The sequence below is a fragment of the Oncorhynchus gorbuscha genome, linkage group LG07, assembly GCF_021184085.1.
Source record: "Oncorhynchus gorbuscha isolate QuinsamMale2020 ecotype Even-year linkage group LG07, OgorEven_v1.0, whole genome shotgun sequence".
In the NCBI taxonomy this organism is placed as follows: Eukaryota; Metazoa; Chordata; class Actinopteri; order Salmoniformes; family Salmonidae; genus Oncorhynchus; species Oncorhynchus gorbuscha.
Window position 1 is genome coordinate 72,849,905 of NC_060179.1, and position 24,638 is coordinate 72,874,542.

Below are 24,638 nucleotides of genomic sequence, written 5' to 3' on the forward strand. Positions count from 1 at the left end.
TGGCTGGGACAATAGATCCTCAAGACTGTCAGAATGGCAGGCTAAGGGCCTAGTTTTCTGTGACATTTTTTTGTGGCATAAAGCATGGACAGGAAGTGCTGACAGGAGGCCTCACTCACACACCCACACACAGAGCACAGAGGAGAATGAAGGTTGAGGGAAACTGACAATGACCATAGAAAAGAAGAAAAATAAATTAATTGGAATTTAGAAGCAATAAAAATGATAATGAAATGTTGAATATGTTAAATGTTGGAAACATTGGGGAATGTTAAAGGGTGACTGAAGTAATATAGTAAAATGGTTTAGGATGAGATGTTTGCTTGTTTTAGGGTATATTTGGACTATGTCTATCGGGCTTGTAGGAGATTGATAATGAAATGTGAAATGAAACGAAATAATAGGATGATGGGATGTAGAATGTTAGAGATGTAACTGGAGTAATAAGTTAGATTAGATTTGAGTGAAATTATAATATTAAAGCTTGATTTGAAGAGAATAAGAAGTGTTAATGTTGAAAAATAGTAGTGATGATGATGTTTAGTTAGAGATATATTAAAGATGCAATATGCAGAAATCGCTCCACTGTTTCCCGGTTGATAAAATTATAATAGTTTGCCTAATTTCAGGTTGTGACTAAACAAGCAATTATAGTGTAGATAATCATTGTACCATCTTAACCGCTGTGAAATATATTTTACATGACCAAAAATGTTGCATTTTCAGCTGTTTGAAGCTGGTATACAAACCCAAAGTAAAAAGTTGCAAAAATCAAGCTTTAACATGGGGAAGCATATAAATAATGCACATAGAACAGATCTACTGCTTCTTAGGCTTGCTTTCTATGAGAATGACAGATCAATGAAAATTGCATATCTGTAACTCATGTGAACTTTGTCAGGTCGCCCAAAAAGTTACATATTGCAGCTTTAAGGGTGCTAACTTGACCTAGAATAACCCCATGTCAGACTAGTACGGAGAGACCTAAAAGGAGTGGTCAGGAAAACCTGGTCATACGTGGCTCGGATCATTATGAGATGAGGCTTGTAATCATTTGGTATTGGAACCTGCATCATTCTTGGTGGGTCAGGGGTTACTTGCGTCACAGCTCGCTAGAGCCTGGTTTTAGAGAGCATAGGGTGTGGTTAGTGGTTGGCTGACAAAGCCCCTTTAAGGGTCAGGAGCGAGTTTGCAGGTGCAAGATTTTGTAGAGGGGTCAGCAAAACCACAAGGGTTTTTAGGTGAGGAGTAATGAGGTAGGCCATTAGAGCAGCTGGTGTTAACCATAAGTGCATCATTAGGACAAGCATCAGGATATAAATGATGCAGGAATTGTTTAATATATGATAATAATATAATAATATATGCCATTTAGCAGACGCTTTTATCCAAAGCGACTTACAGTCATGTGTGCATACATTCTACGTATGGGTGGTCCCGGGAATCGAACCCACTACCCTGGCGTTACAAGCGCCATGCTCTACCAACTGAGCTACAGAAGGTAGCTTTCGGAAGAGTCTATTTTGGTTTGCTAAATGAACCCATTGTCTGCTGAATAAGAATTTAGCTGTAGCTTTTTAGCTTATATATATTTAGATTTGTATTAAAAATGTTAAAGTAAAGTTCTAGAAGGAATCCTTAAGGTTACCTTATTGATAGAAGTTATAAGTAGCTATTAGAATTTTGAATCACCAACTGAGATACTGATCATCCTTAGGGGGGGCGACAAAATACTGTTTATGGTTGTAGAAGGTAAGAGACCGTTTTTCTTGTTATTAAATGCTGTCTTCCCATAAAATTGTATTAGACACAAAATATTGCATTGGCAGCAGGGGTTTAGATAAGGGCGCTGGAGGTATCTAATCCATGGTTAATTTTTGATTATCATAATTGCTTGTGTGATTATTAATTTGTGATATTTATTGATTGAGCTGGGACCTTTTATTACGATTTCTGGAATTTTGAACAAACCCTGTGTCATAAATGAGTCATACAAGTGCATGTCGTTTTACTCTAGGTTTCTGAAATTGACTTGATTGAGGATTTAGCTTGACACAACACGGAACTCCCCCCGCTCAACAGGAGGATGATCTCTGTCAACCAGGGTTGTCTGGGCCAATGGGAAGCCACCAGAATCAACAACAGACCCTCTTAATGGACACTCTCCATGGTGGCATGAATCAGGAAACGCATAGAGCGACAGGAAATGCTCACTGCTTCAACAAGCAGGGCCAGGTTTAGGAGAGAGAGTGTCACACCCTGATCTGTTTCACCTGCCTTGTGCTTGTCTCCACCCCCACCAGGTGTCTCCCATTTATCCCCATTGTCCCTTGTGTTTTTATACCTGTGTTCTCTGTTTGTCTGTTGCCAGTTCGTCTTGCCTCGTCAAGCCTACCAGCGTGTTTTTTCGTACTACTCTTTTCCTTGTCCCTGTTTTCTAGTCCTCCAGGTTCCGACCTTTGCTGCCTGCCTTGACCCTGAGCCCACCACCTGCCATACCATTCTGCCTGCCCTGACCTCGAGCCTGCCTGCCATCATGTACCAATCAGACTCTGTCCCAGTTTACGAACTTCTGCCTGTCCTCGACCTGTCTCTTGCCTGACCCTAGTCTATTAATAAATATCAGAGACTTGAACCAACCATCTGCATCTGGGTCCCATCCTGTGTTGTTATAGAGAGAGAGCCCCCCCCCCCCCGCCTGTTGATGTACGCCACCTTTGTCTGCATCTGGGTCTCACCCTGTGTTGTTATAGAGAGAGAGAGAGAGAGCCCCCCCCGCCTGTTGATGTACGCCACCTTTGTCTGCATCTGGGTCTCACCCTGTGTTGTTATAGAGAGAGAGAGAGAGCCCCCCCCCCCCGCCTGTTGATGTACGCCACCTTTGTCTGCATCTGGGTCTCATCCTGTGTTGTTATAGAGAGAGAGAGAGAGACCCCCCCGCCTGTTGATGTACGCCACCTTTGTCTGCATCTGGGTCTCACCCTGTGTTGTTATAGAGAGAGAGAGAGAGCCCCCCCCGCCTGTTGATGTACGCCACCTTTGTCTGCATCTGGGTCTCACCCTGTGTTGTTATAGAGAGAGAGAGCCCCCCCGCCTGTTGATGTACGCCACCTTTGTCTGCATCTGGGTCTCATCCTGTGTTGTTATAGAGAGAGAGAGAGAGAGAGCCCCCCCGCCTGTTGATGTACGCCACCTTTATCTGCATCTGGGTCTCACCCTGTGTTGTTATAGAGAGAGAGAGCCCCCTCCCGCCACCGTTGTCCTGTTGTCGTACCTTACCAACACATGCTGGCCCCCCAACATCAGAAGGATATGCCTCAGTGCCAGCAAAACAGTCTGTAGCTCATGCTGGCCCCCCAACATCAGAAGGATATGCCTCAGTGCCAGCAAAACAGTCTGTAGCTCATGCTGGCCCCCCAACATCAGAAGGATATGCCTCAGTGCCAGCAAAACAGTCTGTAGCTCATGCTGGCCCCCCAACATCAGAAGGATATGCCTCAGTGCCAGCAAAACAGTCTGTAACTCATGCTGGCCCGCCAACATCAGAAGGAAATGCCTCTGCTCTAGCAAAACAGTCAGTAGCTCTAGGTAATTGATATGCAGTGACCTTTGCGCTGTTGACCAAATCCCTCACTGAGCCGGATTCAAACAACTTTTCTTGTGATTCACTGTTATCTTCAAAGACAGAATATGGGAAACCAGCGTAGAAGTGTGGAGCTCAACCTTTCCCTCAACTCCACTACGACCAGCCAATGGTTCAGATAGGCCAATACTCTGACCCCTGGCACTGCACTGGAGCCAAGTCGGGAGTTGACGTTCCTCCAACTCCTCCAACTACATAGACCAAAGACAGGTATTTTTTTAGCCTTAAATTATTGTTTTAACACAAAGCTTTGGATAGAAGTTGCCTTGGCCTTACCAGTGGGCGTATTAGGAGAAACTCACATAATAACATAGATGATGTAGGGAACTCGGAGAAGTACTCTGGTTCCACCTAGTGATGACAACCTCATCCTACTTCAACAGGGAAGTCCATCTGACTGTCCAGCAGATGGTAGCAGATACCAACTCCAGACCAGAGATGAGCATTGACAAAAGAAGAGGAGGTTGCACTAACGTTTGTGGATCGATGGGGAGGGGGGGGTAAATAAATGAATGAACCCGAACAAATTAAGTGATTAATAAATTATATATATATATATATTCAATATCTCCCAAAGACACTGCAATTCAATTCAGTCGCCTATTCATTAGCCTATTCAGTAGCCTATTCATTAGCCTATTCAGTAGCCTATTCATTAGCCTATTCAGTAGCCTATTCATTAGCCTATTCATTAGCCTATTCATTAGCCTATTCAGTAGCCTATTCATTAGCCTATTGCATAGCTTTGATATAAATCACCAAATGGTAACTCTGCAAATAATTCTACATAATTCAGTACTGCACATTGTGGATTAAAACCTGCTGTTGTATGTATTCAACGGCATACATCATGGTGGTATTGTGTTCTCTCCCGTAAATCGTAGGTCAAAGTTCCACCTGATTCAGGGTTAGTTACAGGGTCCGAGTTTTCATCTCTCTAATGGTTAGGATTAAGGTTAAGTAAGGATTGTGTGAGCCAAAACGACCCATAGGGCATCTAGCATCTCCTGTTTTTGTAGCGTGACACAGTTTGATGTAGAAGTATACCCCTGGACAGGACATTAGGTTAGGATTAGGAGTAATCCCAGATTTGTGATTAGGGGAATCTTTGTGCATTATATTATTAAAGTACCGTATGATATCATGGCAGTACAGTTTTGTCTCCATAAGGCTATAAAGCTCTCGTCAAAGTAGTGGACTATATAGAGAATGGGGTGGCATTTGGGGCACCTTTGATCCAAGCGAGAGCCAGGTAGAGCTGAGACCTGGTACCTTTGCTTATGGGAATTATCTAATGAAAACTTGTCCACTTTTAATTTAATTTGCCAATTCAATTATTCAGCCTGTCATATTCTAGGCGGGAAAGGGATACGAGGAGCATTCAAAATGTGAGCACGGCACAGGGAGAGAAATATGCATGCTGAGTCATTGTAGGGAAGAAAAGAGGGTTCATTTAACAGGTAGGGCTACATTATATTTACAGTACATGATCCATGGCTCATTTCTGGATGGGAATATTATTTTTGCACTATGCAGAAACAGCTCCACCATTTCCTGGTTGCAAAAAAATGGAATAGTTCACCTAATTAGTTTATGTGTAGAAAATCATTGTACAATCTAAACCGCTGTGAAATATCTTTTCCATAACCAAAAATATTGTAGTGGGGAGAACAAGTATTTGATACACTGCCAATTTTGCAGATTTTCCTGCTTACAAAGCATGTAGAGGTCTGTATTTTTTTAATCATTGGTACACTTCAACTGTTAGAGACGGAATCTATAACAAAAATCCAGAAAATCACATTGTATGATTTTTAAATAATTAATTTGCATTTTATAGCATGACATAAGTATTTGATCACCTACCAATCAGTAAGAATTCCGGCTCTCACAGACCTGTTAATTTTTCTTTAAGAATCACTCCTGTTCTCCACTCATTACCTGTATTAACTGCACCTGTTTGAATTCATTACCTGTATAAAAGACATCTGTCCACACACTCAATCAAACAGACTCCAACCTCTCCACAATGGCCAAGACCCAGAGAGCTGTGTAAGGACATCAGGAATAAAATTGTGGACCTGCAGAAGGCTGGGATGGGCTACAGGACAATAGGCAAGCAGCTTGGTGAGAAGGCAACAACTGTTGGCGCAATTATTAGAAAATGGAAGAAGTTCAAGATGACGGTCAATCACCCTCGGTCTGGGGCTCCATGCAAGATCTCACCTCGTGGGGCATCAATGATCATGAGGAAGGTGAGGGATCAGCCCAGAACTCCACGGCAGGACCTGGTCAATGACCTGAAGAGAGCTGGGACCACAGTCTCAAGGAAAACCATTAGTAACACACTACGCCGTCATGGATTAAAATCCTGCAGCGCATGCAAGGTCCCCCTGCTCAAGCCAGCGCATGTCCAGGCCCGTCTGAAGTTTGCCAATGACCATCTGAATGATCCAGAAAAGGAATGGGAGAAGGTCATGTGGTCTGATGAGACAAAAATAGACAAAAACTCCACTCGCATGTTTGGAGGAAGAAGAAGGACCCCAAGAACACCATCCCAACCATGAAGCATGGAGGTGGAAACATCATTCTTTGGGGATGCTTTTCAGCAAAGGGGACAGGACGACTGCTCCGTATTGAGGGGAGGATGGATGGGGAAATGTATTGCGAGATCTTGGCCAACAACCTCCTTCCCTCAGTAAGAGCATTGAAGATGGGTCGTGGCTGGGTCTTCCAGCATGACAAAACACACAGCCAGGGCAACTAAGGAGTGGCTCCTTAAGAAGCATCTCAAGGTCCTGGAGTGGCCTAGCCAGTCTACAGACCTGAACCCAATAGAAAATCTTTGGAGGGAGCTGAAAGTCCGTATTGCCAACGACAGCCCCGAAACCTGAAGGATCTGGAGAAGGTCTGTATGGAGGAGTGGGCCAAACTCCCTGCTGCAGTGTGTGCAAACCTGGTCAAGAACTACAGGAAATGTATGATCTCTGTAATTGAAAACAAATGTTTCTGTACCAAATATTAAGTTCCGCTTTTTCTGATGTATCAAATACTTATGTCATGCAATAAAATGCAAATTAATTACTTAAAAATCATACAATATGATTTTCTGGATTTTTGTCTCTCACAGTTGAAGTGTACCTATGATAAAAATTACAGACCTCTACATGCTTTGTAAATAGGAAAACCTGTGAAATCGGCAGTGTATCAAATACTTGTTCTCCTCACTGTATATTCAGACGTTTGAAGCTCGTGTACAAAACCGAAAGTAAATTATGCAAAGAAATCTACTTAAAAAAATGGAAAGCATAGAAATAACAGACAGAACAGATCTACCTCTTCTTAGACTTGCTTTCATTGAAGAATGACAGATCTATAAGTCACATTTCTTCATGTTTTTTTATTTTAAATTTTCATTCGGTTTGGAGTAGAAAGGGTGTCTGCTAAGAGGAATTTATTATTACCACAACAGTATCATGTGGTCTTGTGTGGATCAGTTTGTAAGAACATGGGGTCAGCCTCATTATGGGGTCAGATCCTATAAGGAACACAGACATAGACATGTAGGATATGCTCTGACTGTCATATAAGCCACTTTAATAAAGAGTGTCTGCTCAGAGGCATCCCACTGGGCACAGACGTCAGTTCAATGAATTCAGCTAACATGAATTCAACGTGAAATCAACAAAAAAAGCCACCGTGTAATTGGATTTAGGTTGCAAGTTGGGTGAAGAAAATACAAAAATCACTTATGTTGATGACTTTTTGCAAATCCAAACGTTTTCCACATTGATTCAATGTCGTCACATTGTTGTTTTGTTGGTTGAAATGACATGGAAACATTGTTTATTCAACCAGTTTTTGCTCAGTGGGATGTGTTATTATATTATCATGACAGTATGTAGTCCTATGTAGCTAAAATGGATTAAATAAAAAATGTTCCTCTTCTATCTACACACAATAGCCCACGCTCACTCACTATTAAAAATGTGTAGTTTTATCAGACCAGTTTAAGATGGGGAAAACCTTCCAGAAGGACAACCATCTCTGCAGCACTCTACCAATCAGGCCTTTATTGGTAGAGTGGCCATAAAGCCACTCCTCATTAAAAGGCACATGACAGCCCATTTTGAGTTTGTCAAAAGGCACCTAAAATACTCTCAGACCATGAGAAACAAGATTCTCTGGTCTGATCAAACAAAGATTGAACTATTTGGCCTGAATGCCAAGCGTCACCTCTGGAGGAAACCTGGCAGCATCCCTACGGTGAAGCATTGTAGTGGCAGCATCATGATGTTTTTCAGCGGCAGGGACTGGGACACTAGTCAGGATAGAGGAAAACAGGAATGGAGCAAATTACAGAGGGATCCTTCATGAAAACCAACTCCAGAGCCCTCAGGACCTCAGACTGGGGTGAAGGTTCACCTTCCAACAGGACAATGACCCTAATCACACAGCCAAGACAATGTCGGGGTGACTTCGAGACAAGTCTCTGAATGTCTTTGAGTGGCACAACCAGAGCCCGAACTTGAACCTGATCACACATCTCTGGAGAGACCTGAAAATAGCTGTGCAGCGACACTCTCCATCCAACCTGACAGAGCTTGAGAGGATCTGCAGAGAATAATGAGAGAAACTCCCCAAATACAGGTGTGCCAAGCTTGTAGCATCATACCCAAAAAGACTCGAGGCTGTAATTGCTGCCAAAGGTGCTTCAACAAAGTACTGGGTAAAGGGTCTGAATACTTATGTAAATGTGATATTTCATTTTTTTAAATGCATTTGCAAAAATGTCTAAAAACCTGTTTTTGCTTTGTCATTATGGGGTATTGTGTGTAGATTGATGAGGAAAAAAACAATTGAATCCATTTTAGAATGAGGTTGGGGCCTGGATACTTTCCGAATGCACTGTAAATGTAGTTCTCTACTCCCCAACACTGATCATGTTTAATGCTACTGTAGATCGTGGCACAAACCAGGACAGACTTAACTCTGCCTGACTTCTCAAACTGTACTGCTGTAACTCAACTTTACAATCAGTTGCTAAAGAAAGACGTCAGGGGTCACATACTGTCTCAAATGAAACGTGCTAGCACAGTACTAGGTGGCTGATATAGGGTTGGAACTATTCACAGTATGTCATTTCAACTTTCTTGTACATAATGCATATTCATTTTAAAGAGAGACTTGGTTGGACATTGGCAGTACACCATATCAGTTACAAAATATATCAAATAGCATTTAATGAAATGACAAATGTATTAATTTTAACGGGTTATATTTTACTTTCAGGGTGGATGCTCAGGCTGTACATTTTATTTCAAAATTAAAGTGCTGAGGGTCTGGTTGTTGACAAATGCAACAAGTGATCGACAGGTTAATCGGCATGGCCGAATAATTAGGGCCGATTTCAAGTTTTCATAACAATCGGTAATCAACATTTTAGGATGCCGATTATGGCTGTTTACATTGCACTCCGAAGAGACTGCGTGGCAGGCTGACCACCTCTTATGCGAGTGCAGCAAGGAGCCAAGGTAAGTTTCTAGTTAGCATTAAGCTTATCTTATAAAAAAACAATAAATCTTAACATAATCACTAGATAACTACACATGGTTGATGATATTACTAGTTTATCTAGCTTGTCCTGCGTTGCATATAATCGATGGGGTGCCTGTTAATTTATCATTGAATCCCAGCCTACTTCACCAAACGGGTGATGATTTAACAAGCGCATTCGCAAAAAAAGCACTGTCGTTGCACCAATGTGTACCTAACCATAAACATCAATGCCTTTCTTAAAATCAATACTCAAGTACATTTAAAACCTGCATATTTAATTAATATTGCCCGCTAACATGAATTTATTTTAACTAAGGAAATTATGTCACTACTCTTGAGTTCTGTGCAAGCAGAGTCAGGGTATATGCAGCAGTTTGGGCCGCCTGGCTCGTTGTGAACTATGTGAAGACCATTTCTTCCTAACAAAGACCGTAATTAATTTGCCAGAATTGTACATAATTAGGACATACCTTTGAATGTTGTGAAATGTAACAGCAATATTTAGACTTATGGTTTCCTGCCCGTTCGATAAAATACGGAACGGTTCTGTATTTCACAGAAAAAATAAACATTTTGTTTTCGAAATGATAGTTTCTGGATTTTACCATATTAATGACCTAAGGCTCGTATTTCTGTGTGTTTATTATATTATAATTAAGTCTATGATTTGATAATTGATAGAGCAGTCTGACTGAGCGGTAGTAGGCAGCAGCAGGCTCGTAAGCATTCATTCAAAAAGCACTTTCCTACGTTTGCCAGCAGCTCTTCGCTGTGCTTCACGCATTGTGCTGTTTATGACTTCAAGCCTATCAACTCCCGAGATTATGCCTATAAAGAACATCCAATAATCAAAGGTATATGAAATACAAATGGTAGAGAGAGAAATAGTCAAATAATTCCAATAATGACTAGAACCTAAAACTTCTTAACTGGGAATATCGAAGACTCATGTTAAAGGAACTACCAGCTTTCATATGTTCTGAGCAAGGAACTTAAACTTGATCTTTTTTACATGGCTCATATTGTACTTATACTTTCTTCTCCAACACTGTTTTTGCATTATTTAAACCAAATTGAACACTTTTCATCATTTATTTGAGGCTAAATTGATTTTATTTATGTATTATATTAAGTTAAAATAAAAGTGTTCATTCAGTATTGTTGTAATTATCATTATTACAACTATATATATATATATACATACACACACACTCAGCCGATTAATCGGTATCGGCTTTATTTGGTCCTCCAATAATCGCTATCGGTATTGAAAAATCCTAATCTGTCCACCTCTAAATGAAACCATGTGATACGTTTCTTAGTTTTATTTCTGCCTCTTGGCTGAATGTGTTAACGCCTCAAGATTCTGGAGACAAAATGGAAGTTACTAAAAGCACCTTTAAAATGAAGTAAACATGTCCGCAGAGGTCTTTCTGCTGTCCTCCTCTCTCTGGTTTCATAGACAAATAGTCACAGTTGAGATGGTGCTGGTCTCTTCCCACAGCCTCTGTATTTCTGATCAACAGTCTGGTAAGTGGCACTTTTTGTTGCATCTCGCATGGCACCCCTTTATTCCCTACACCCTATTCCCTATTCCCCATAGGTCTCTGGTTAAAAGTAATGCACCACATAGGGAATAGGTTGCCATTTGAGATGCACCAAATGATGGCGCCACATGAAAGTGTGATTTAGTCTCTTCTCTCCACCCTCGGAGTTAACTGGTCACTATAAATGAAGAGCTGTAAATTACAACAGTTGCTGCCCCCCCCCCCACACACACACACACACACACACACACACACACACACACACACACACACACACACACACACACACACACACACACACACACACACACACACACACACACACACACACACACACACACACACACACACACACACACAGAGAGATATGTGCTGATGCTAAAGAAATCATATATGTATCTCTGGATTAGCTTCACCTGTTCTCAATAAACACTGCTCATAAAAACAAACAGGACATGGACGAACACACACACGCACAAACACAGACCTAACATTAGACCTCTCCTTTGGTGAGAAGGTGCACTTGATACTGGATATAAATCCATTGCAGGATCTCTCCCTCTATGATGCTTGGCTACTCTCTGTTTGTCTCTCTCTCACTCTGTCTCTCTTAGTACCCCATCTTGCCCCCCTCTCTCTCTCTCTCTCTCTCTCTCTCTCTCCTCTCTCTCTCTCTCTCCCTACCCCATCTCTCTCTCTCTCTCTCTCTCTCTCTCTCTCTCTCTCTCTCTCCCCCTACCCCATCCCTCTCTCTCTCTCTTGGTCTTTCACTCTCTCACCCTCTTTTCTTTCTCTCTCTCGCCCTCTTTTCTCTCTCTTTTTTTCCCCCTCTCTCTGGTAGTGTCCGAGAACCTGACCTTGCGTTATAAATAGTACGCTTTTTCGGTATACAAACATATTATGTTTTAAATTTAGCTTTAAGGGTCCAATTCAGACAGTAAATCTATGCCTTTGCTATGCACTTCTCAGTAGTTGGTATTCAGACTTACCTTATGCAGGTGCGCAACATTTCTACTTAATAGTATGTTCTAAATAGTATGCTGCACGATTAGTACACAGTACAGTGCCTTGCAAAAGTATTCATCCCCTTGGCGTTTTTCCTATTTTGTTGCGTTACAACCTGTAATTTAAATAGATTTTTATTTTTGGATTTCATGTAATGGACATACACAAAATAGTCAAAATTGGTGAAGTGAAATGAAGAAAAAAAAAAATGTAAAACTGAAAAGTGGTGTGTGCATAGATATTCACCCCCTTTGCTATGAAGCCCCTGAATAAGATCTGGTGCAACCAATCACCTTCAGAAGTCACATAATTACTTAAATAAAGTCCATCTGTGTGCAATCTAAGTGTCACAGGATATGTCACATGATCTCACTATATCTACACCTGTTCTGAAAGGCCCCAGAGTCTGCAACACCACCAAGCAAGGGGCACCACCAAGCAAGCGGCAAGGAGCTCTGCAAACAGGTCAGGGACAAAGTTGGGTAGAAGTACAGATCAGGGTTGGATTATTAAAAAATATCAGGAACTTTGAACATCCCTCGGAGCACCATTAAATCCATTATTAAAACATGTGGCACCACAACAAACCTGCCAAGAGAGAGCTGCCCACAAAAACTCACGGCCCAGGCAAGTAGGGCATTAATCAGAGAGGCAACAGAGAGACCAAAGAGAACCCTGAAGGATCTGCCAAGCTCCACAGCGGAGATTGGAGTATTATAGAGACGTACCCAAGAGACTTGCAGCTGTAATTGCAGCAAAAGGTGACTCTACAAAGTATTTTCTTTGGGGGGTGAATAGTTATGCACGCTCAAGTTCAGTTTATTTTCTCTTACTACTTGTTTGTTTCACAAACAAAATCTATTTCATTTCCAGGTTGTAAGGCAACAAAATAGGAAAAATGCCAAGAGGGTTGAATACTTGTCACTGTATGTCGTCTTAAAAAGTAGTATGCAAGACACAGCCTCTCTGTCTCTCATCTCAGAACCGCGATACGTTTATACAACACGCTAAAACAGATCAATGTTGTTCAGGTCAGCTATATAGAGACAAGGTCAAGTGATATTTTATCCTTCAAAAGGTCTCTGTTCACTCACTGACCCACTTACACACTGAAACACGCTCTCTCCTCCCCCTGGCCTCCTTCCAGACATAAGTGCATTGATTGTGACCTGTAAACATTGTAAAGCTCTGGAAATGAACATCGATCTGTGTCTGATAGGAAACAGCTAATTTAAGTATCTCCTTAAATCTCTCTCTCTCTCTCTCTCTCTCTCTCTCTCTCTCTCTCTCGGATTCCCCCGGTACTGCTACTCATTCCGTGCACCAGCTCCGGAGGTCTACGTCACCGGCCTTCTAGGCATCACTGAACTGGATCATCACCACCAACCCTGGACTGTCTAATCTCATTACACACACCATTCCCCCTGATTAGCATGTGTATATATGTGGCCTCTGTTTGCCATTGTCCTTGTTGATTATTGTTCCATGTCCGTTGGTCTTGTGAGGACCTGTGCTCTGTTGTATCAGCTTTCGTGTTACTGCATGTATCAATGTATCAACCCCCACTTAACCCTAACCCCTAACTCCTGTACCTAAACCTAACCCCTAACCCTAATTCTAAACTTTTCCCTAAACCTAACATCTAAGCCTAAAATAGTATTTTTCCTTGAGCGGACTGGTGAAATGTCCCCACTTTTCCTTGTTATACTATGTTTGTGAGGACTTCTGGTCCCCACAAGGATAGTTAAACCACACACACACACACACACACACACACACACACACACACACACACACACACACACACACACACACACACACACACACACACACACACACACACACACACACACACACACACACACACACACACACACACACACAGCAGCCAAGCCCCTTAAGCTTGTCTGTTTTCTGCATGGATGACACTTAGTGTAGCACCGCGACTTTCTCTCTCCATCTCTCAAGCTCTCTCTCTCTCCTCTGTATCCCTTTCCCCCTCTCTCTCTCGCACCCTTTTTTCTTCCCTCTCCCCCTCTCTCTCTCCCTCCCCCAACTCTCGCTCTCTCTCTCTATAACTTTTCCCTCTCTCTCCCCCTTTTTTGCTCCCTCTTTCTCCAGACCAGTATTGGCTCCAGACGTCCAGTCTGCCTTGGCTGGTGATTTGATAAATTGTCCTCTATCTCATCTCTGTTCATTGTCATTGTCAAGTGTGTGTGTGATTATGTGTCCGTCCTTGCTAGTGTGTTCTTGTTCGTGTGTTATTCTACATTCATTGTCTATGTTTTGAAGTGTTTGGGTTCCTCTCAGAAGGTTGCTGTCACTGCGTTCCTCTTAGAAGGGTAAGGGTTTGGGTTTGCTGTCACTGCGTTCCTCTTAGAAGGGTAAGGGTTTGGGTTTGCTGTCACTGCGTTCCTCTTAGAAGGGTAAGGGTTTGGGTTTGCTGTCACTGCGTTCCTCTTAGAAGGGTAAGGGTTTGGGTTTGGGTTTGCTGTCACTGCGTTCCTCTTAGAAGGGTAAGGGTTTGGGTTTGCTGTCACTGCGTTCCTCTTAGGGTTTGGGTTTGGGTTTGCTGTCACTGCGTTCCTCTTAGAAGGGTAAGGGTTTGGGTTTGCTGTTCATAGTTTTTTCTTTCTCTTTTCTCTCTCTCTCTCTCTCTCTCTCTCTCTCTCTCTCTCTCTCTCTCTCTCTCTCTCTCTCTCTCTCTCTCAGTAGCACTTTATGTAAGATGATACCTGCGCGTGTGGGTGCACTGTACTGTAGCCTATTAGCTCGAGCTCCCATTCCCTCTGCTGTTCCGGTTACCCGGTGAATGATATCAACAGAGCGTTTTGCCTGTTCCCTACTGAGCGAAAGAGCACGCTTGAAAGGAGAATAACATCAAACCGCACAACTGAACGACAGCCAGAGCGCATGGAACCAGGGAAAATATAGGCTACCCACAGCAACGGCGAGAGCACATTGACAGGACAACGGGAGGACTGTTTATTCAAGTTGGACGGATGATTTAGCGAACACAATTGAGTAGACTGCCCGGCGGATGATAAGCGTCCGGGACCGGTGCTGTCGATTGTGCGAGGAGGCAAATTAACGTTACCGGAGGAAGAAGGTGAGTGAGAGTGAAAGTTTCAGATGGTAGTCCAATTGATTAATTCGCCTATAGTATCTACTAGAATATACAGCCATGGGTCTGAGGTAGTGGGCTACGTACTTTTTAGCATCATGTTAACAGTTATTTGTAAGTGGTTGGTTGGATTGGCTTACGGTTTAGGAATTGTTGAATTTGTACAACGTTGGATCGGTGAGCTTGTTGGTCATGATAATACCGTAAATCACCATAGGCTATGACAGTGGCGACGGTCTTGGCTCAGTCCGTTAGTCATACAGCAGGTGTCTGTTTGACGAGCAGCAGACTATTTTCAGTTGAAATCAATGTCACTGACACCAGTAGGATTTGATTCATTACATGTATCACAACACGGGCCTATGTTTGGAGATATGAGTGATGCGGTTTTATATAGGTCTATCTCACATGGTGAGTAAGTTTGGCACCCGATCTAGAACCGATATTGTGATGATGGACTCTCCAATTTGACTTAACGCTGAGCTGTTGCTCTCTGGGTGGAATGAAGTTGCCCAGTGATCTTGTGTCAGATTTAGTGTGGTTGAAATCCGTGATATATATATGGATACAGAGGGGATGCACTTCTAAACTCATGTAGCCAAGCCTACCCATCTTTTTACTGTGCGATAGGGTTTACCCACCTATTCGTAGGGAGGGCAAATTGAAAGGGCAGCTGCAAAGTCACTATTAGTTGATCTCAACGTCCATCGGAATGGCAAACTAGCACGTGATAGCCGTTGATATACTTTTTTCGTTGTCGATATATATACTTTTTCCCGGTGTCTTATACACCCCTGTTTCCAGTTGCAGGTGGAACTGCAAAAAAACAGAACATTTCAGAACAATATTACATTGACCTTTTCCCTTTCCATTTTGTCAACCTCCAATCAAAATCCAACACTTCAAAATGTTGGTGGCTGTTCTGCATGCAGGCTGTCCTCTAATCAGAAGCCGACTATGCTCAACTCCATCGTAAATCGTGGAGTTAAGTTTAATCGGCAATCGAACCGGTGATGTCCAGATTCAGTGTGGTTTTTGAGTTGTGTTCGTTTCAACAGGGCACAAAACTAGATTAACCACAAATAGATGAGTGATTAATTGCATATGCTTATGCAGTTTACAGTGCCTTTGGAAAGCATTCAGACCTCTTGATTCCCCCCCCCCACATTTTGTTAGGTTACAGCCTTACTCTAAAATATATTAAATAGTTTTCCCCCTCAGCAATCTACACACAATACCCCATAATGGCAAAGCAAAAGCAGGTTCTGACATTTTTGCTAATTTATTCAAAATAAAAACTGAAATATCACATTTACAAAAATATTTAGACCCTTTACTCAGTATTTGAAGCACCTTTGGCAGTGGTTACAGAATCGAGTCTTGGGTATGACGCTACAAGCTTGGCACACCTGTATTTGGGGAGTTTCTCCCATTCTTCTCTGCAGATCCTCTCAAGCTCTGTCAGGTTGGATTGGGATAGTCACTTCACAGCTATTTTCAGGTCTCTCCAGATATGTTCGATCGGGTTCAAGTCCAGGATATTCAGAGACTTGTCCCGAAGCCACTCCTATGTTGTCTTGGCTGTATGCTTAGGGTCGTTGTCCTGTTGGAAGGTGAACCTTCACCCCAGTCTGAGGTCCTTAGCGCTCTGGAGCAGGTTTTCATCAAGGATCTCTCTGTACTTTGCTCCATTAATCTTTCGCTCGATCCTGACTAGTCTCCCAGTCCCTGCCGCTGAAAAACATCCCAACATGATCCCAACACCATGCTTCACCGTAGGGATGGTGACAAGTTTCCTCCAGATGTGACGCTTAGCATTCAGGCCAAAGAGTTCAATCTTTGTTTTATCAGACCACATAATCTGGTTTCTCATTGTCTGAGAGTCTTTAAGTGCCTTTTGGCAATCTCCAAGCGGGCTGTCATATGCCTTTTACTGAAGAGTGGTTTCCGTCTGGCCACTCTACCATAAAGGCCTGATTGGTGGAGTGCTGCAGATATGGTTGTCGTTCTGGAAAGTTCTCCCATCCCCAAAGAGGAACTTTAGAGCTCTGTCAGGTTCGTGGTCACTTCCCTGACCAAGGCCCTTCTCCCCCTATTGCTCAGTTTTGCCGGGCAACTGTGTTCTTGGGGACCTTCAATGCTGCAGTATTTTTTTGTACTCTTACCCAGATCTGTGCCTCGACACAACCCTGTTTCTAATTCCACGGACAATTTCTCTGACCTCATGGCTTGGTTTTTGCTCTGACATGCACTGTCAACTGTGGGGCCTTATATAGACAGGTGTGTGTCTTTCCAAATAATGTCCAATCAATTGAATTTACCACAGGTGGACTCCAATCAAGTTGTAGAAACATCTCAAGGATGGTCAATGGAAACAGGATGCACCTGAGCTCAATTTTGAGTCTCATAGCAAAGGGTCTGAATATTTATGTAAATAAGGTATTTCTATTTTTTATTTTCAATACATTTGCAAAATATAATAAAAACCTGTTTTTATTTTGTCATTATGGAGTATTGTATGTAGATTAGGAATTGTTTTTATCTAATCCATTTAAGAATAAGGCTGTAATGTTGAAAAAGTCCAGGCGTCTGAATACTTACCGAAGGGACCGCATAAGGTGCTCATTTAACAAAAATAGCCTGCAATACAACTACAAATCCGATAGCTGTTGTGGCACATGTATATGTAGGTAGCAGGCTACATTTTGTGTTTCTGTTTTCAATATATCACAAACTGTTTCTGCATATTGATGATTGATTTGGGCAATTTATCAAAAGGTCTTGACAATATGAAGCAAATCAAATCAAATCAAATGTATTTATATAGCCCTTCTTACATCAGCTGATATCTCAAAGTGCTGGTGTAGAAGCTAGAGGTCGACCGAATATGATTTTTCAACGCGATACCGATTATTGGAAGACCAAAAAGCTGATACCGATTAATCGGCCGATTTAAATAAAAAAAGATTGTAATAATGACAATTACAACAATACTGAATTAACACTTATTTTAACTTAAAATAATACATCAATAAAATCAATTTAGCCTCATCAACCATGTGTAGTTAACTAGTGATTATGATATTTTTTATAAGATAGGTTTAATGCTAGCTAGCAACTTACCTTGGCTTAATGCATTCACCTAACAGGCAGACTTCTTGTGGAATGCAACGAGAGAGAGGCAGGTCGTTATTGCGTTGGACTAGTTAACTGTAATGTTGCAAGATTGAATCCCCCGAGCGGGCAAGGTGAAAATCTGTCGTTCTGCCCCTGAACAAGGCAGTTAACCCACCGTTCCTAGGCCATCATTGAAAATAAGAATGTGTTCTTAACTGACTTGCTAGTTAAATAAAGGTATTAAAAAAACATATTTAAAAAAAATATTTTTTTATTTATTTTTTAAATCGGCAAATTGGCACCCAAAAATACCGATTTCCGATTGTTATGAAAACTTAATCGGTCGACCTCTAGTAGAAGCACGGTGGCTAGGAAAAACTCCTAGAAAGGCAGCAACAGCATAATGATCAGTTAATGTTTCAGAAATATAAATGGAACTTTCAACATTAATTTCCAATAGCATTCTACTCAATCAGGTAAAAACGCAATGTGATCACCACAAATCATGAAAACTGGTATGATGTGCTTTTTTGCGTTAGGTTTCTCTTTTGTGTTGCATTTGATCCCACGAGTTGGTCTGATACCAACTTAAGCATCTGCAGTGCTCTCACACACTTACTTAAACAGCCACGCAGGCATGCAACTACACACACAGAGGGAGAGAGATGCATCTGTCACTAAGCCAGCTACTGAAACAGCTGTAGAGTCAACTTTTTATCTGGAGAGATACAGAGATGCATACACCTGCCGGCTAAATCCTTAGGCTCAAAAATTAATGGAAATGTGTGTACACAGCTCTCTTGACCTGAAGTGCTAGTCCCACACGCACAGTTGCTTGGAAGCACGCAGGAACACACACACGCACACACACACACGCACGCACACACACACATACTCAAACAGATATGCTGCTTCACACAAGGACAGCCACTTTAACAGCATTAGAGAAAAAAGTGATGTTTTGTTTTCGTGATTTATTTTTTAAATACAACTATTTGAATCTGCTTTCGCCCAACTGGTACCTAAGTAATTGATCCAACAGTCACTTCTGTGTTTATTGACTTATGCCCTCCTGGTTAGGATTATCCTGGCTGCAGTTTGGCTGTCGCTATTATTGTGGTGCTGAACTTGGGGACGCCGATTCCTTTGTTGTCCACATTAGTGTTACTGACTAGCTGCTCTCATGCAGTACTTTAGCATCAGACCTTTTACTCTTGTGGCAAACAATCTGAGCACTTTTCTAGTTTCGAGGCCGGTTTCCCAGACACAGATTAAGCCAAGACAAAACTCTTTCAGTGGAGCAGCATAGCTTTAGTCTAGGTTTTGGGAGTAAACAACACTCCCACTTGACTTTTTCCCCCCTTACTTGCTCTGAATGTGCTGATAGCTACTTTATTGAAGAACGATGCACTTACTATGACTGTGATATGTGGTTGTCCCAACTAGCTATCTGAAAACGAATGCAGTAACTGTATATTGCTCTGGATAAAAGTGTCTGGTAAATGACAAACATGTAGGTGTTTAACTTCTCTAGGGTAGGGGGCAGCATTTGGAATGTTGGATGAAAAGCGTTCCCAAATTAAACTGCCTTCTATTCAGGCCCAGAAGATAGGATTTGCATATAATTAGTATATTCGGATAGAAAACACTCTAAAGTTTCCAGAACTGTTAAAATAATGTCTGTGAGTGTAACAGAACTGATTTGGCAGGTGAAAACCTGAGAGAAATCCATTCAGGAAGTTGGATTATTTTTGTTGTTGTAGTTTTCTATTCAATGCAATTACAGTGTCCATTGACTTAGGACTCAAATTGCTGTTCCTATGCCTTCCACTAGATGTCAACAGTCTTTAGAAATGGTTTCAGGCTTGTATTCTGAAAAATGAGGGAGTAAGAGCAGTCTGAATGAGTGGACCCTGCCGTGTCATAGAGCTTTTTCATGAGCGTGACCGAGAGAGAACCTTTCTTGTTTACCTTTTATATTGAAGACGTTATTGTCCGGGTTGAAATATGATAGATTATTTAGGCTAAAAACAACCTGAGGTTTGAATATAAACATCGTTTAACATGTTTCTATGAACTTTACGGATACACTTTGGATTTTTTTGTCTGCCTGTTCTGACTGCGTTTGAGCCTGTGGATTACAGAAGAAAACACGTGACCAAAACTGAGGTTTTCGCATATAAAGAGAGACTTTATCGAACAAAAGGAACATTTTTTAAATAAATGAATGTCTTCTGAGTGCAATCATATGAAGATCATCAAAGGTAAGTGAATAATTTTATTTCTATTTCTGACTTGTGTAACTCTTCTACTTGGCTGGTTACTGTTTGTAATGATTTGTCTGCTGGGGTATGTTCTCAAATAATCGTACGGTATGCTTTCGCGTAAAGCATTTTTGAAATCTGACACCGTGGTTGGATTCACAAGAAGTTAATCTTTCTAGCGGAACACCTCGACATTATTCCGCTGAAAAGGCAGTGCGCGAAATTCCAAAATATATTTTTTTGAAATATGTAACTTTCACACATTAACAAGTCCAATACAGCAAATGAAGGATAAACATCTTGTTAATCTACCCACCATGTCCGATTTAAAAAATGCTTTACAGAGAAAGCACAACATATGATTATGTTAGGTCATAGCCAAGTCAAAAAAACACAGCCATTTTTACAGCCAAAGATAGGAGTCACAAAAGTAGAAATATAGATAAAATTAATCACTAACCTTTGATGATCTTCATCAGATGACACTCATAGGATATCATGTTACACAATACATGTATGTTTTGTTCGATAATGTGCATATTTATATCCAAAAATCTCAGTTTACATTGGCGCGTTACGTGCAGTAATGTTTTGATTCCAAAGCATCCGGTGATTTTGCAGAAATACTCATAATAAACATTGATAAAAGATACAACTGTTATTCACATACTTAAAGATATACTTCTCCTTAATGCAACCGCTGTGTCAGATTTCCAAAAAACTTTACGGAAAAAGCATAATCTGAGAACAGCGCTCTGAGCCCAAAACAGCCAGAGAAATATCCACCATTTTGGAGTCAACAGAAGTTAGAAATAACACTAAATATTCACTTACCTTTGATGATCTTCATCAGAAGGCACTCCCAGGAATCCCAGTTCGACAATAAATGACTGATAAGTTCCATAAAGTCCATCATTTATGTCCAAATAGCCCCTTGTTGTTAGCGTGTTCAGTCCAGTAATCCATCTTCATGAGGCGCGAGCACTTCGTCCAGCCAAAAACTCAAAGTTCTGTTACAGGTTGTAGAAACAAGTCAAACGATGTATGGAATCAATCTTTAGGATGTTTTTAGCATAAATCATCAATAAGGTTCCAACCTGAGAATTCCTATGACTGAAGCAAAGCACTGGAACAAGTGCTAACTCTGTCGGGAGCGCGCATCACGAGCCTGAGACACTCTGCCAGACCACTGACTCAAACAGGTCTCATGAGCCCCTCCTTTATAGTAGAATCCTCAAACCAGTTTCTAAAGACGGTTGACATCTAGTGGACGCCGTAGGAAGTGCAACTTGACTCCATAGACACTGTGTATTCGGTAGGCCAAGCTTTGAAAAACTACAAACCTCAGATATTCCACTTCCTGGTTAGATTGTTCTCAGGTTTTCGACTGCCATATGAGTTCTGAAATACTCACAGACATCATTCAAACAGTTTTAGAAACTCCAGAGTGTTTTCTATCCAATACCAATAATATTATATTAGCATCTGGGACAGAGTAGGAGGCAGTTCACTCTGGGCAAGTTATTCATCCAAAGTGAAAATGCTGCCCCCTATCCCCGCTAGCGCCCCACATATCCTAGAGAGGTTTTAATTAACCCAAACATGTGTTAGGTCAAGCAGCCTGTGGAGGTATAGAGCCAGCCCTGTGAGTGTGTTTGGTGAAGTTAGAATTTTCCAGTTTAAGGGTTAAGGTTAGGATTGGGGAGGGGAAACTGATCCTAGATCGGCACCTAAGGCAGTCTTATCCTGGAGCGTACTCCTGGATGTACACGATTGACTACTATTGACCAACAGGTGAAACTGACTGTATATATTGTTTGTAGTCTATTTATTTGTCAACAAAAGGGTTAGAATGTATTTCACAGCCCTGATACCCCCATTTGATAAATTCACCTTAGTCAATTAGGGGGGAGAGGACAGCAACAGAATAGAACAGTATATAGAACAGAACAGAACATAAATGTTACATCTGCTCCTGCCACACCCTCTACTTTTCATCCTGGACCTCCCTAACCTGCCACCACTCCCCCAGTGCTCTCTCTCTCTATCCCTTTATCTCTATGTGTATGTGATTGTGTGAGTGGAGACCAGGTGTGCTGGAAGCAGAACAGATTCCTACCAGCTGCAACCTGTTCCATAATCAAGAACCGTACAAATACTCAGCCCTGCCACTTCCACTCTGCCAGATTGTAGCCTCTACTCAGTTAGTCTGCATTTCTAGCTGTTTGTTCCTGCATAGATTTTGTTACCCTGTTGTGCCTGTTTTCCCTAGCCTCACGCTGCTTTTCCCCTCCGCTGCAGTCCCGTTTGCTTTGACTCTGGTACCTGTCTCCAGTCCCTCGTCTCCTCAGTCCTGCTTCTCTGCCCTGGATCTTCGCTCTACTGCTTCATTGGATTCCGCTCCAGACCTGCTTACCCGGTTCCTAATCTCCTTGCACTCAGCCTCAGTCCAGATTCCCTACTACCCACCCAATATTCCCTTGGACTGCACCCTATCTCCTCTCCTGCTTTTCAATAAAAATATTGGTTACCTGTCCTTGTATCCTCATATGATTCTGCATTTGAGTTCCCCTGCTCCGCCCCGCGTAACAAGAACAGAACAGAAAATACTAGAATACAGTATAATAGGGGTCTTGTTAGGGATTAAATATGATAGGGGTTAACTGTAAAGCATGCCCTCACGTCTATCATCCAGTGCCTTTACTTTTCTACCTCTGTCAATATGCCTTTTTGCCCTTTTAAACTTCTTGGGGAGTCCTCCGTTTTCTATAGTTGCATATTTTCTACCTGGTCAGGCATGATAACGAGTGCAATAGAGGGTAGACATACGCAATTTTACTCTGTTCTTCCACTTTCTTCATCCAAAGCCAATTATATCAATGCATTTTATCCTTTCAAATGCTCAGACAAGTCTAGGAAAGGCCTTGGTTTGTGCATGATTACATGTTCTCCACGGGCACATTATGTATCAGTCTCTCCCTCCCCCTTATCTCCCTCCCTCTGTGCTGTAAGTCAGGTGTGATGGACAGTAGAGGGGTCACACAGCCATCCCTGCTCTCCACTGATGAACCACAGAGGGCCAAGGATACATTATCACACACACACACACACACATACACACACACACACACACCGGAGGTGCTAGATTGCGAGGGACTGTGGAGAGAATCTGATTACCCGACTGGCATAATTACCGTGGCCTAGATGTATAATCAGGGTAGGGATCTTGTATTTGAAAAGTGTCTGCCACACACACACACACACACACACAGGGCTGGCACAATTACTGTGTAATCGTGTAATCTGTGATTATGGATGAAGACCGTCATGAAAATAAAATAACAGGCCATAACCGTAAAACATACACCACACACACACTGAGACACTAACACACACAGTCAGACCGGCCAGTAATCTTGTTCTTGAAAAGTGTCTGCTGTCATTATCATACTGTTGCTCTCATTACTCTAACTGGTGTCCCACCTACTGTTCATGTGTCTGCAGCACTCTCATTTGTCTAAGACTGCTCCATGGCAACAAGCAGCATCTTCTGTCTGACTATCTATCACACACAGCGTGGGGTGACCTTTTATGCAGTGTGTTTGTGTGTGTTTGTGTGTGTGTGTGTATGTGTATGTGACCTTTATCTCTGTGTATCTACATTAATTGCTTCTTTCTGGCTAATGGGGAGCAAGGTGCTACATCTCTCTGTCACTAAAACAACACTCATCCACGCATGCATGCACGCACACACACACACACACACACACACACACACACACACACACACACACACACACACACACACACACACACACACACACACACACACACACACACACACACACACAGAAGCAGAGCGCTAAATGCTGTGTGTGTGTGTGTGTGTGTGTGTGTGTGTGTGTATGACCATCATTACTCTATCTCTCAGTGATGTAACTATTTTTACCCCAGCAGCTCTCACACTGAACCACAAGGCTAACAAGGAGTTTTATTCTCATTACTTGCACAGTGTGAGACACAGTGTGATCTTGACGTGTGTGTCCACATGTATGAGTGTAGTCTGTGCACGTGTGTGAATAATGTGCGTATTGTAACCAGGGCGTAAGTGTAACAGTAACTAGATCTGAGAGGAAGTGACATCACCGTTGTTGTTGTTTTGCCACCTCTCTTTCTGTTGACTTGTCGGACGGTTTTATAGAAATGTATCCAAAGATTTCTTTCAGTCATGTTTTGAAACTTTTTCAAATAGGTCCAAGTTAACAATGACAAAAAACAGTCATTAAATGGTGATAAGCAAAACAACTTTGTTGTTTTTAAAAGTAACCATATTCATAACATACAATTAGTAATGGATTTCTTTAAAGGGTTATTCCGCA

At 41.8% G+C, this 24,638-nt stretch overlaps 1 protein-coding gene across 4 annotated transcripts in view; it reads left to right on the forward strand.

The window, feature by feature from the left end:
* Positions 1-13,606: 13,606 nt before the first annotated feature.
* LOC124040327 (zinc finger matrin-type protein 4-like) overlaps positions 13,607-24,638 on the forward strand; it is a 184,047-nt gene continuing 173,015 nt past the window's right edge. For 3 of the 4 annotated variants that reach the window (XM_046357426.1, XM_046357429.1, XM_046357428.1), the window contains exon 1: positions 14,370-14,863. The gene's annotated coding sequence lies outside the window, so the exon portion shown is untranslated. Of the gene's footprint in view, positions 14,097-14,369; positions 14,864-24,638 lie in introns of those variants that run through there. The other variant, XM_046357427.1, reaches the window with a different exon arrangement.